The sequence below is a fragment of the Mustela putorius genome, unplaced genomic scaffold (assembly GCF_011764305.1).
Source record: "Mustela putorius furo isolate JIRA1106 unplaced genomic scaffold, ASM1176430v1.1 tig00000842_pilon_pilon_pilon, whole genome shotgun sequence".
Lineage (NCBI taxonomy): Eukaryota > Metazoa > Chordata > Mammalia > Carnivora > Mustelidae > Mustela > Mustela putorius.
The window spans coordinates 952,723-965,623 of record NW_025421493.1 but is presented as its reverse complement, the minus strand read 5'-3'; positions in this window follow the sequence as shown (position 1 = coordinate 965,623).

Genomic DNA, 12,901 nt, shown 5'->3' with positions numbered 1-12,901 from the left:
TGGCCATTCTAACTGGCATAAGGTGGCATCTCAATTTGGTTTTAATTTGAATCTCCCTGATGGCTAGTAATGATGAACATTTTTTCATGTGTCTGAGAGCCATTTGTATGTCTTCATTGGAGAAGTGTCTGTTCATATCTTCTGCCCATTTTTTTAAAAAAAATATGATTGTCTGTTTTGTGTGTGTTGAGTTTGAGGAGTTCTTTATAGATCCTGGATATCAGCCTTTTGTCTGTACAGCCATTTGCAAATATCTCCTCCCATTCCATGCATTGCCTCTTTGTTTTCTTTTTAATATAATTTTTTATTTTTTTATAAACATGTATTTTTATCCCCAGTGGTACAGGTCTGTGAATCACCAGGTTTACACACTTCACAGCACTCACCAAAGCACATACCCTCCCCAATGTCCATAATACCACCCCCTTCTCCCAAACCCCCTCCCCCCAGCAACCCTCAGTTTGTTTTGTGAGATTAAGAGTCACTTATGGTTTGTCTCCCTCCCAATCCCATCTTCCTTCATTTATTCTTCTCATACTCACTTAAGCCTCTTTGTTTTCTTGACTGTTTCCTTTGCTGTGCAGAAGCATTTGATTTTGCTGAAGTCACAAAAGTTCATTTTAGCTTTTGTTTCCTTTGCCTTTGGAGACATATCTTGAAACAAGTTGCTGTGGCTGATATCGAAGAGATTACTGCCTATGCTCTCCTCTAGGATTCTGATGGATTCCTGTCTCACGTTGAGGTCTTTTATCCATTTGGAGTTTATCTTTGTGTACGGTGTAAGAGAATGGTCGAGTTTCATTCTTCTACATGTAGATGTCCAGTTTTGCCAGCACCATTTATTGAAGAGACTGTCTTTTTTTCCACTGTACATTTTTTTCCTGTTGTGTTGAAGATTATTTGACCATAGAGTTGAGGGTCCATATCTGGGCTCTCTACTCTGTTCCACTGGCCTATGTGTCTGTTTTTATGCCAGTACCATGCTGTCTTGGTGATCACAGCTTTGTAGTAAAGTTTGAAATCAGGTAATGTTATGCTGCCAGTTTTATTTTTGTTTTTCAACATTTCCTTAGTGATTTGGGGTCTCTTCTGATTCCATACAAATTTTTGGATTATTTGCTCCAGCTCTTTGAAAAATTCCAGTGGAATCTTGATCGGAATGGCATTAAAAGTATAGATCGCTCTAAGCAGTATAGACATTTTCACAATGATTATTCTTCCAATCCAAGAGCATGGAATGTTCTTCCATCTTTTTGTGTCTTCTTCAATTTCTTTCATGAGTGTGCTGTAGTTCCTTGAATACAGATCCTTTCTCTCTTTGGTTAGGTTTATTCCCAGGTATCTTATGGTTCTTGGTGCTATAGTAAATGGAATCGATTCTCTAATTACCCTTCCTGTTTTTTCATTGTTAGTGTATAAGAAAGCCACTGATTTTGGTACATTAACTTTGTATCCTGCCACGTTGCTGAATTGTTGTATGAGATCTAGTAGTCTGGGGGTGGAGTCTTTTAGGTTTTCCATATAAAGAATCATGTCATATGCCAAGAGAGAGAGTTTGACTTCTTCATTGCCAATTTGGATACCTTTTATTTCTGTTTGTTGTCTGATTACTGTTGCTAAGACTTCTAATACTATGTTGAACAAGAGTGGTGAGAGTGGGCATCCTTGTCGTGTTCCTGATCTCAACAGGAAGGCTGCAAGCTTTTTCCCATTGAGGATGATATTTGCTGTGGGTCTTTCATAGATAGATTTGATGAAGTTCATGAATGTTCCCTCTATCCCTATACTTTGAAGCGTTTTAATCAGGAATGGATGTTGGATTTTGTCAAATGCTTTATCTGCATGGATTGAGAGGACCATGTGGTTCTTCTCCCCTCTCATATTAATTTGTTCTATCACACTGATTGATTTCCCAATGTTGAACCATCCTTATAGCCCAGGAATGAATCCCACCTGATCATGGTGGATAATCTTTTTAATGTGCTTTTGGATCCTGTTTACTAGGATCTTGTTGAGAATCTTAGCATCCATATTCATCAATGATATTGGTCTGAAATTCTCCTTTTTGGTAGAGTCCTTGCCTGATTTGGGGATCAGGGTAATGCTGGCTTCATAGAAATATTCTGGAAGTTTTCCTCCTCCTTCCATTTTTTGAAAAATCTTCAGGAATATAGGTGTTATTTCTTCTTTGAAAGTTTTGTAGAATTCCCCAGGGAATCCCTCAGGTCCTGGTCTCTCTCTCTCTCTCTTTTTTTTTTTTTTGGAGGTTTTTGATCACCGCTTCAATCTCATTACTAGATATCGGTATATTCAGGTTGTCAGTTTCTTCCTGGTTCAATTTTGGGAGTTTATAGTTTTCCAGGAATGCATCCATTTCGCCTAGGCTGCTTAGTTATTGGCATATAAGTGTTGATTATAACTTCTGATGATTGTTTCTACTTCCTTGGTGTTAGTTGTGATCTCTCCCTTTTCATTCAAAATTTTATGAATTTGGGTCCTTTCTCTTTTCTTTTGGATTAGTGTGGCCAATGGTTTATCGATCTTATTGATTCTTTCAAAAAAACAGCTTCTAGTTTCATTGATATGTTCTACTCTATCTCTGGTTTCTACCTCATTGTTCTCAGCTCTAATCTTGATTATTTCCCTTCTTATGTGTGGAGTTGGTTGATTTGTTGTTGATTCTCCAGCACCCTGGAATGCTTCTGAGTAATCAAGAGTCCCCATCCAAAATATAGAAAAAAGAAAGAAAAAGAGAGAGAGAGAGAGAGAGAGATAGGGAAAAAAGAAAGATAAAATAAAAGAGAAGGCCAAGCCCAAATGGGTTTCAAGGTAAGATTTATGAAGTATACAAATGAAAATAGACAAACAAAAAGACTGACAAAAGTAGATGACAAGAGAAAAATAAATAAATATATAAAAACAAAACAAAACAAAGGAACCTCATCAAAAGGAACCCTATGTATAAGACTTATATACTACCAGGACAAAAACAAATATACACAAACACTGGTGGAAGAAAAAGATGGCAGAGTGGTTATAAATTCTCAGTGTGGGTGTGTAAGGTTATTTTGATTCTTCCTGGATGTATCTTGATTTCTTTGTTAAAGGACTCAACTTTTCTAAGATAAAGGGGGATTAAAAACTGGTTTACCTGTAGGGGTAGCATTGATTGGGCAAAGGGGATTATCTTGAAGTTTAACTCTATATGAATATTAATAAATAAAAATAAAAAAAGAATAAACTAAACTAAACTAAAATAAAATTTAAAAAATTAAAAATAGAAAAGCAAAGGAAAAACACAGGTATATGTATCAAAAAATTCATGTTAAAAGGTTATGGAATTTGATGTACTGGACATTTCACTGTGATGTTAAATTGGTTAAAAAATTATCTATATAAAAAATGGACCAGAATACTGGGAATGTATCTATGAAATAGTTTTGGTTGGTGATTGTTCTCCTTTTTTTTTTTTTTTTTTTTTTTTTTTGGTTGTTGCTGTTGTTGTTGGCTTTCCAAAGGAGGGACCTACCTACCCTTTGGTTTTTTAAGCAGTGTTCCTTCAGTTAAGGAGTTAAGTCCTCCTGCCTGCATCAAGGGAGTGGGCTCTGAGGAAACTGGTTTTTCAGGCTTTTGTTCTCTGGAGGGTTTTTTATTTGTTTGTTCATTTGTTTTCTCTTGACTTGGTAGTTTTTGATGGTTTTTGAAGGTCTTAGAGGAAAGCAAACTTCCCCCAGACCTCCGGCTCAGAGAGAAGCCTCAGTCTGTTCCCCCCTGGGTGCTCCAGAGCACAGAAATTGCCACTAGGCGGTTGGCAGAGCTAGTTCCCAGTCAAGGTCTCAGGGGTCACGGGAACTCCTGCTTGTACCCAAAACCATGATAGCCTTGGCTGCCTGGGCAGCTCCAGACCACCAGAGAGGTTCCAAGCAGCGATAGCGCCCTGAGATTTTCCCGCCGGCTCGGGCTGGGAGTGCTCAGACTCTGCCTTGGGAGAGAGCGCCAGCTGGTGCCTGCATGCACCTCTCTCATGGAGGGGTGTGGTGCACAACTCAGACTCTGGTAGCATGGTGCACGGAGAGTGCAAAAGGCTATGGTTCTGCTGGCTGGCGCCTGCATGTACCTCTCTGGGGGTGGGGGGTGGGGCAGGACTCAGACTCTGGTAGCTCAGCAGGCGTGTGTGCAGAGTGCAAAAAGCTATGGTTCTGCTGGCTGGCGAGGACTGCCCCTCATGGGAGCTGCCACTCAGACACTCTCAGGCATGCTGGTGGCTCAGGGACCAAGACCTGGCTTCTTCACTGCACTCTCTCTGGCTCAGCACCAGGGGTGGCTGTCCTGGATCCAGGTACTTAAGCCCCTGTCCCAGGGAACTGCCCCAATTCCTACAATTTCCCCCCATGATCCTTTGCTCTTTCTGAGTGCTTTCAACCAGACTCCAAGTTAATGCTGGTCCCCAATCACAGGGCACTCTCATATTGGGGTATTACTTTCCAATGGGTTGCTTCTGGTGGCTCCATCCCCCTTTTGTTTATCTTCTGATATCAGTCTGAAGTTCCCACTCTGCTTTACCTGCCCACTGGCATCTTCTGCCCCTGTAGAGATCCAGACATGTATAATTCTAATCTCAGGTTGATTTCATGGGTTATCAGAGTTCTTTGGTAGGTAATCATCTCACATTAGGGTACAGGTTGAAACGGCGTCTCCATTCAATCCAACTACATCTTGAGCAGTAAAATCTTAAAATTTAAAATGCTACATTATAGAGGTTCTCAAGGGACTTCATTACTAGAATGATTCAATCATTATGTTAATCCCTTAGGGACTCAGATTGATTAGGAAAAATATCCAATGAACCCTCTGACTCCTATAGCTACCATTCATAGACTGGCACCATGTAATATTCCCGGTAGAGAGACTGCCCTACTACTACAGAAACCCAATCACATTACCACTGCAGACTCAGCCAGTTTGAGGACCGAAGTAAGTGGCTGTGTTTAATGTGTAGTAGCTGAACCTTTCAGCTTTGCTTTTGAAAGTCTTCAATAATAATTGTAATGAAACTAACAACCTTACATGTAATATTTTCCTGAGCAAAACTATAGATTTGTGTAAAATCACTCCTATCTTTTAGCTATCTATGAGACAGAAATGTCTGAGTATAATGATTTCTTCTTGACATAATGACAACACTCAGCTAAGCTGTTAAGACTATATATTTTCGCAATGGTTTTCATACATACTGTAAATTGAAATGTACATTATAACAATCTCAGTTTTTCAGCATCAGCATAGGGGAATAAGTTGTATTTATATTAAAAGTTTGGTATCCTTCAGAGTCTAGACTATGTTCAGTATGAGTATTATTCCAAATATGCATTGCCAATAAAATGATTTGACATAGGGAGATACACATATTGGACACTAAAATACAGGACATTTTAGGGGCACTTGGGTGGCTCAGTCCATCAAACATTTGACTCGGGCTCATGCCATAATCTTGAGTCCCGAGATGGAGCCCTGTGTTAGGCTCCATGCTCAGTGGGGAGTCTGTTTGTCCCTCTCCCTTTGCCCCTCCCCCAATTCATGCTCTCTGTCACTCAAATAAATAAATTACATCTTTAAAAAATAAAAATAAATAAGGGACATTTTAAGTTGCCTGAGCAGTGATTACACTTTGAATTTTTTTTCTTTGTGTTTTTTGTACCTAGAATAGAGTCAGAAAAATAGAAAGCATTCAACAAATTATTGATGGGATAGTAAATGAAGAATTGAAAAAATAAATGAATAGATGAGTAAATGAAGAATGGAATTGCCTGAAATAACTTTCTGCATTCTCTGTGGGCATTTTTAAACAAAAATGTAAAAAAAAATATTATTGAAAGTTGTATGCAACTGCTGTGGATCAAATGAGGTTTTAACTCTTTTCACTCTGCTACTCCCTAACTTAAGAGATAAAATTGTAGCATAGAATGATATGGAAGCTTAGGATTTCTTTGGGGCTGACAGAGAAACAGAGGATCAGGGACTTAGTGATATCTTTTTGCCTTTTGACATTATGTGACCACAACACTATATGAATTGATTCTAATTTGGGGTACATCAACTAGAACACATTTTTGAAAATTGGAATTAAGCACTAATTCTCTCCCTACCAATAAATCTGCTTAACTCTATGTGATGACTCAATTGCTTTCATCAGTGTGTTATAGTTTTCAGAGCACAACTTTTTTACCTCTTTAGTTAGATTTATGCTTAGATATCTTACGGTTTTTGGCGCAATTATAAATGGGCTCGATTCCTTGATTTCTCTTTCTGTTGCTTCATTATTGATGTATAGAAATACAAAAGATTTCTCTGTGTTCCTTTTGCATCCTGCAACTCTACTGAATTACTTTATTAGTTCTAGAAGTTTTTTGGTAGAGTATTTCAGGTTCTCTATATATTATACTATCATGTCATCTACAAATAATGAATATTTTACCTCTTATTTTCCAATTAAATACCTTTAAATTACTTTTCCTTGTCTCTATGCTTTGGCTAGGACTTCAGTAGTATGTTAAATAATAGTGGTGAGATTAGACATTCCTGTCTTATTCGTGACCCTATAGTAAAAGCTCTCAGTTTATCCCCATTTAGGAAATGAGCTGTGGGTTTCCAAATTTGGATTTTGTTATGTTGAGGGATGTTCCCTCTAAACCTACTTTGTTGAGTTTTTTGTTTGTTTTGTTGTTGTTGTTGTTGTTGTTGTTTCATGAATGATGTACTTTCTCAAATGCTTTTTCTGCATCTAGTGGAAGGATCATATGGATTTTACCCTTATTTTTTTTAACCCTTACTTTTAATATTGTGGTGTATCACATCGGTCAATTTGCAAATATTGAACCATGCTTATAACACAGGAATAAATACCACTTGAACATGGTAAATGATTGTTTGGTAAATCATTTACCATTTACGTGGTAAAGCATTGTTGGATTAAGCTTACTCATATTTTATTGAATATTTTTGCATCAGTGTTCATTAGGGATATTGTCTTCTACTTCTCTTTTTAGTGGAGACTATAACTGGCTTTGGTATTGCTTAATGCTGACCTCATAGATTGAAGTTGGAAGTTTTCCTTCCTTTTCTATTTTTTGGAGCAGTTTGAGAAGAATAGGTATTAGCTCTTCTTTGAATGTCTGGTAGAATTCACCTGTGAAACCATCTGGTCTTGGACTTTTGTTAGGAGTTATTTGATTACTGATTCAACTTCTTTGTTGGTTATTGGCCTGTTCACGTTTTCTATTTCTTTCTACTTCAGTTTTGGTAGTTGATATGTTTCTAGGATATATCCATTTCTTTCAGGTTGCTCAATTTGTTGGCATATGTTTTTTTTTTCATAATATTCTCTTATAATTGCTTGTATTTCTGCAGCATTAGTTGTTACTTTTCTCTCATTTGTGATTTTGTTTATCTAATCATTTTCCTTTTCTTTCTTTTAAAAAATCCTTTATTTCTTTCTTTCAAAGAGAAAGAGAATGATCAGGGGAAGGGGCAAAGGGGGAGGGAGAGCAGACTCCATGCTGAACAGGGATCCTGATGTGGGGCTTGATCTCAGGACTCTGGGATCATGACCTGAGCCAAAGGTAGATGCTTAACGACCTGAGCCACCCAGGTGCCCACTGAATCCTTTCCCTTTTCTTTTTATTAAGTCTGGCTAGAGGTTTAACAATTTTATTAACTTTTTAAAGGAATCAGCTTCTGATTCCATTGATCTGTTCTATTGTTTTTATTGGTTTGTTCATCTTGTTTTTAGTTTCTGTATCATTTTTTTCTCCTCTAATCTTTATTATTTCTTCCTGTTTGCTGGATTTAGGCTTTATTTATTTTTCTTTTTCTAGTTCCTTTTAGAGTAAGGTTAGGTTGTATATTTGAGATTTTTATTGCTTTTTAAGGTAAGACTGTATTTCCTTCTTAGGACCACTTTGCTGCATCTCAAAGGTTTGGACCGTTGTGTTTTCATTTGTCTCCATGTATTTCTTTTTATTGATTGATTGATTGATTGATTCATTGGTTGACCCATTCATTCTTTAGTAGCTTGTTGTTTAACTTTCATGTATTTGTGGTCATTCCATAATTTTTCTTGTGGTTGATTTCCAATTTCACAGTGCTATGGTTAGAGAAGTTGCATGGTATAATTTCAATCTTTTTGTGTTTGTTGAGTCCAAATTTGTGACCAATTCTCCAGAATAGACCAATGTGATCTATTCTGGAGAATGTTCCATGTACACACAAAAAAATGTGTTTTCTGCTGCTTTAGTATGAAATGTTCTGAATATATATATATAATATATATATATATAATATATATATTTAAGATTTTTATTTATTTATTTAACAGACAGAGATCACAAGTATGCAGAGAGAAGAGGAAGCAGGCTCCCTGCTGAGCAGAGAGCCCAATGCAGGGCTTGATCCCAGGACCTGGGATCATGACCCGAGCCGAAGGCAGAGGCTTTAACCCACTGAGCCACCCAGGTGCCCCTCTGAATCTATATATTAAGTCCATTTGGACCAGTGTGTCATTCAAAGCCATTATTGCCTTGTTGGTTGCTTAAATGATGTGTCCATTGATGGAAATGGGTGTTGAAGTCCCCTACTATAATTTTATTATTATCAATTGGTTTCTTTATGTTTGCTATTAATAGTTTTATATATTGTATGCTCCCATGTTGGGGCATAAATATTTACAGTTGTTAGATTTTACTGGGTTTTTCTGTTTATTATGATATAATGCCTTATTTGTCTTTCTTTTAAAGTCTCGTTTGTCCTATATAAGTATTGTCACTCTGGCTTTCTTTTGACATCCATTAACAAATGTTTCTCTATCTCTTCACATTCAATCTACATTTGTCTGTAGGTTTGAAATAAGTTTCTTAAAGGCATCGTAGAAATGGGTAATGTTTTTTATCCATTCTGATACTCTATGTCTTCTGTTTGAAGTGGATAGTCCATTTATATTCAGAGTAATTATTGACAGATATATGTTTATGGCTATTTTATTACTTGTTTTGTCATTGTTTCTGGAGATTTCTCTGATCCTTTCTTGTCTTTGTCACTTTTGGTCTCTCCTTTGCAATGAGTCCCCTTTAATTATTTCTTGCAGAACTGGTTTAGTGGTCATGAACTCTTTTAGTTTGATTTGGGAAATTCTTCATCTCTCCTATTCTGAATGATTATCTTGCCAGATAGACTATTCTTGGCTGCAGATTTTTTTTCCATCCAGCACTTTGAATATACCATGCCATTCTTCTGGATTGCAAAGTTTCTATTGAAAAACCTCCAGCTAGCCTTAAGCTCCTTTCTTCTTATGTCTTGCCACTTTAATTATTTTCTTTATCACCGTATTTTGCAAATTTAACTACATTATTTGGTAGTTATTGTAGTTATTAATAATATTGTAGTAATATTATTGTAATTATTATTGTATAATTATATACAAATTATATATAATTAATTATATATTAATATGATTAAATAATTATTGTAATTATTGTAGTAATAATATTGTAATAATATTAATAATATTGTAGTTATTATTAATAATAATTATTATTATTACTACATCTTGGTGTGGGTCTTCTTTTGTTGATTTTGATGGAAATTTACTGTACTTCCTGGGTCTGGATGTCTGTTTCCTTTCCAAGATTAGGGAAGAGTTCAGCTATTACTTTCTTCAAATAAATTTTCTGTACCCTTTTCTCTTTCTTGTTCTTTGGTTGTCTTATAATGTGAAAGTTATATTTGATGGAGTCACTGAGTTCCCTAAGTTTGTTCTCATTTTGCATAATTATTTTTCTCTTTTTTGTTTAACTTGATTACTTTCCATTACTCTGTCTTCTATGTTACTTGTTCATTCCTCTTCCATGCTGCTATTCATTCCATTATGCATGTTTTTAATTTCATGTATTGAGACTTTTATCTCCATTACGTTTTTCTTTATCTCTGTGTTAAGGGTCTCAATCACGTCTTCCACTCTTTTCTAAATTCCAGTGAGTAGCCTTATGATCATTGCTTTAAATTCTCTATCAGACATGTTACTTATATCTGTTTTTCTTGGATCTCTGTCCATGGAATTATAATATTCATTCACTTGGGATAAATTCCTCTGTCTCTGCATTCTGTTTAAGTCTCTGCCTTCTTCTGTTTGTTAGAAAAGCCAGTTATGGCCACGGTTGGCAAACTGTGGAAAGAACCAAGATGCCCTTCAATGGACAAATGGATAAGGAAGATGTGGTCCATATATACTATGGAGTATTATGCCTCCATCAGAAAGGACGAATACCCAACTTTTGTAGCAACACCATGGGACTGGAAGAGATTATGCTGAGTGAAATAAGTTGAGCAGAAAGAGTCAATTATCATATGGTTTCACTTACTTGTGGAGCATAACAAATAGCATGGAGGATATGGGGAGTTAGGAGAAGGGAGTTGGGGGAAATTGGAAGGGGAGGTGAACCATGAAAGACTATGGACTCTGAAAAACAATCTGAGGGGTTTGAAGTGGTGTGGGGGGTGGGAGGTTGGGGTACCAGGTGGTGGGTATTATAGAGGGCACAGATTGCATGGAGCACTGGGTGTGGTACAAAAACAATAAATACAGTTATGATGAGAATAAATTAAAAGAAAAGAAAAGAAAAGAAAAGCCAGTTATGTCTCCCGCTCATTCTTCAATGTGGTCTCTTTTCTTCCTTTAGTTGTGGAGATTGCTCTGTCAGGATTCAGGTTGACTTCAGAGATATAAAAGATGGTTTGATAGTTATCTAGTTGTGTTCATAGGGCAAGGCGAGCTTATGATCCTCCAAATCTGCTGCCATGTTAGGAACAACTATTTCATTCAAGGGCTACTTATACCCTTTTAAATATATCTTTGCTGTTTCTCTTATCAAGAGGTGAAGTTTGTATCATCACTCTTTAAGTGTTAGGATGGTTTTTCAGCTGGTTTGGTCAATAAAACCTGTCAGAAGTGATATTGTGCTAATTTGGAATTCCTCTCTCTCTCTCTCTCTCTCTCTGTATTCATCTGAACTCTGCCATTTATATGTGTTCAAAACTAGTCTAAGTTGCTGAAGAAAGGTATCTATCTATGTAAAGAGTAATATCTATCTATCTATCTATCATTCTCTGTATAGATCTATTTACCTATACATCTATATATAGACAGATCTCTCTAGATAGATCTATATAGACAGTTAGATATCACTTTCCATGTAGATCTATTTATCTACAAATTTACATATAGACAGAGATCTCTAGATAGATCTATAGAAGAGGCCTATCTGGGCACCTGGGTGGCTCAATTGGTTAAGTGACTGCCTACAGCTCAGGTCATAATCCTGGAGTTCCAGGATCAAGTCCCACATCGAGATTCCAGCTCCATGGGGAGTCTGCTACTCCCTCCAACCTTCTCCCCTCTCATATTCTCTCTCTCTCTTTCTCTCAAATAAATAAATAAAAGATTTTTAAAAAGAAGAGTCCCATCTATGTAAATATAGATATAGATGATATAGATACATCATATAGATGAGAGATACATCTATAGATAGGTCTATACAGAGAATAGAGAGAGAGATATCTCTATAAAGAGGTAGCTATAGATACATATTTCTTCTTTATCCATTCATTTATTTATGGGCACTTACATTGCTTCTATATTTTGGCTACTGTAAATAATGCTGCAATAGACATATTGCATATATAGTGCATATATTTTATCTTTTTCTTCAGGCAAATATCCAGAAGTGGAATTACTGGATTGTTTGTTATTTCTATTTGTAATTTTTTGAGAATCTTCCGTGCTGTTGTCCATAATATTTGCACCAATTTACACTTCCATCAACAGTGCATAAGAGTTCCTTTTTCTCCACATCCTCACCAATACTTATTTGTTCCCTTTTTGATACTAGGCATTCTGACTGGAGTGTGGTGTTATCTTGTGGTTTTTATTTACATGATTCCCTCATGATTAATTGTGTTAAGAATCTTTTCATGTATCTTCCTTGGAGAAATGTCTGTGCAGGTCCTTTGCCAATTTTTAATCCAATTATTTGTGGTCTTGGTATTGAGTTATAGGAGTTCTTTACATATTTTAATGTGTATTTACCCATCAGGTATATCATTTACAAATACCTTTGCCCATTCAGGAGGTTGACTTTTTGTTTTGTTGATGGTTTCCTTTGATGTACTTTTTTTTTTTTAATTTGAAATTGTCTGAACTGTTTATTGTTGCTTTTGTTGTCCTTACCTAAGGAAATCCAATCCAAAATGTATTGTGAAAACTGATGTTCAGTTACTGCCTGTGCTTATTGCCTATGTTTTCTTTTCGGGGGGTTTTATGGTTTCAGGTCTTACATTTAGGTGTTAATTCATTTTGAATTTATTTTTGTATATGTTGTGCGAAAGTGGTCCAGCTTTAGTTTTTTACATGCAGCTGTCGAAGTTTCCAAGCACCATTTATTGAAAAGGCTGTTTTTTCCTCATGTAAATTCTTGGTTCCTTTGAAATAAATTAATTGACCATATAAATATGGGTTTATTTCTGGGCACTCTATTCTGTTCCATTGTTCTAGGTGTCAATTTTTGTGCCAGTGCTATATTGTTTTAAATACTATAACTCTGCCGTATTGTTTCAAATCTGGGATTGTGATACTTCCAACTTTGTTTTTCTTTCTTCAGATTCCTTTGGCTACTCCAGGCTTTCTGAGTTTCCCCAGAAATTGTAGAATTATTTGTTCTAATTCTGTGAAAGACTAAGGATTGCATTGAATCTATAGACTGCCTTGGGATGTACAGATATTTTAACAATATTAATTCTTTCAATCCATGAGCATTATCTCTCATTTTACTTTTTGCTTGTTGCCTCCAACTTA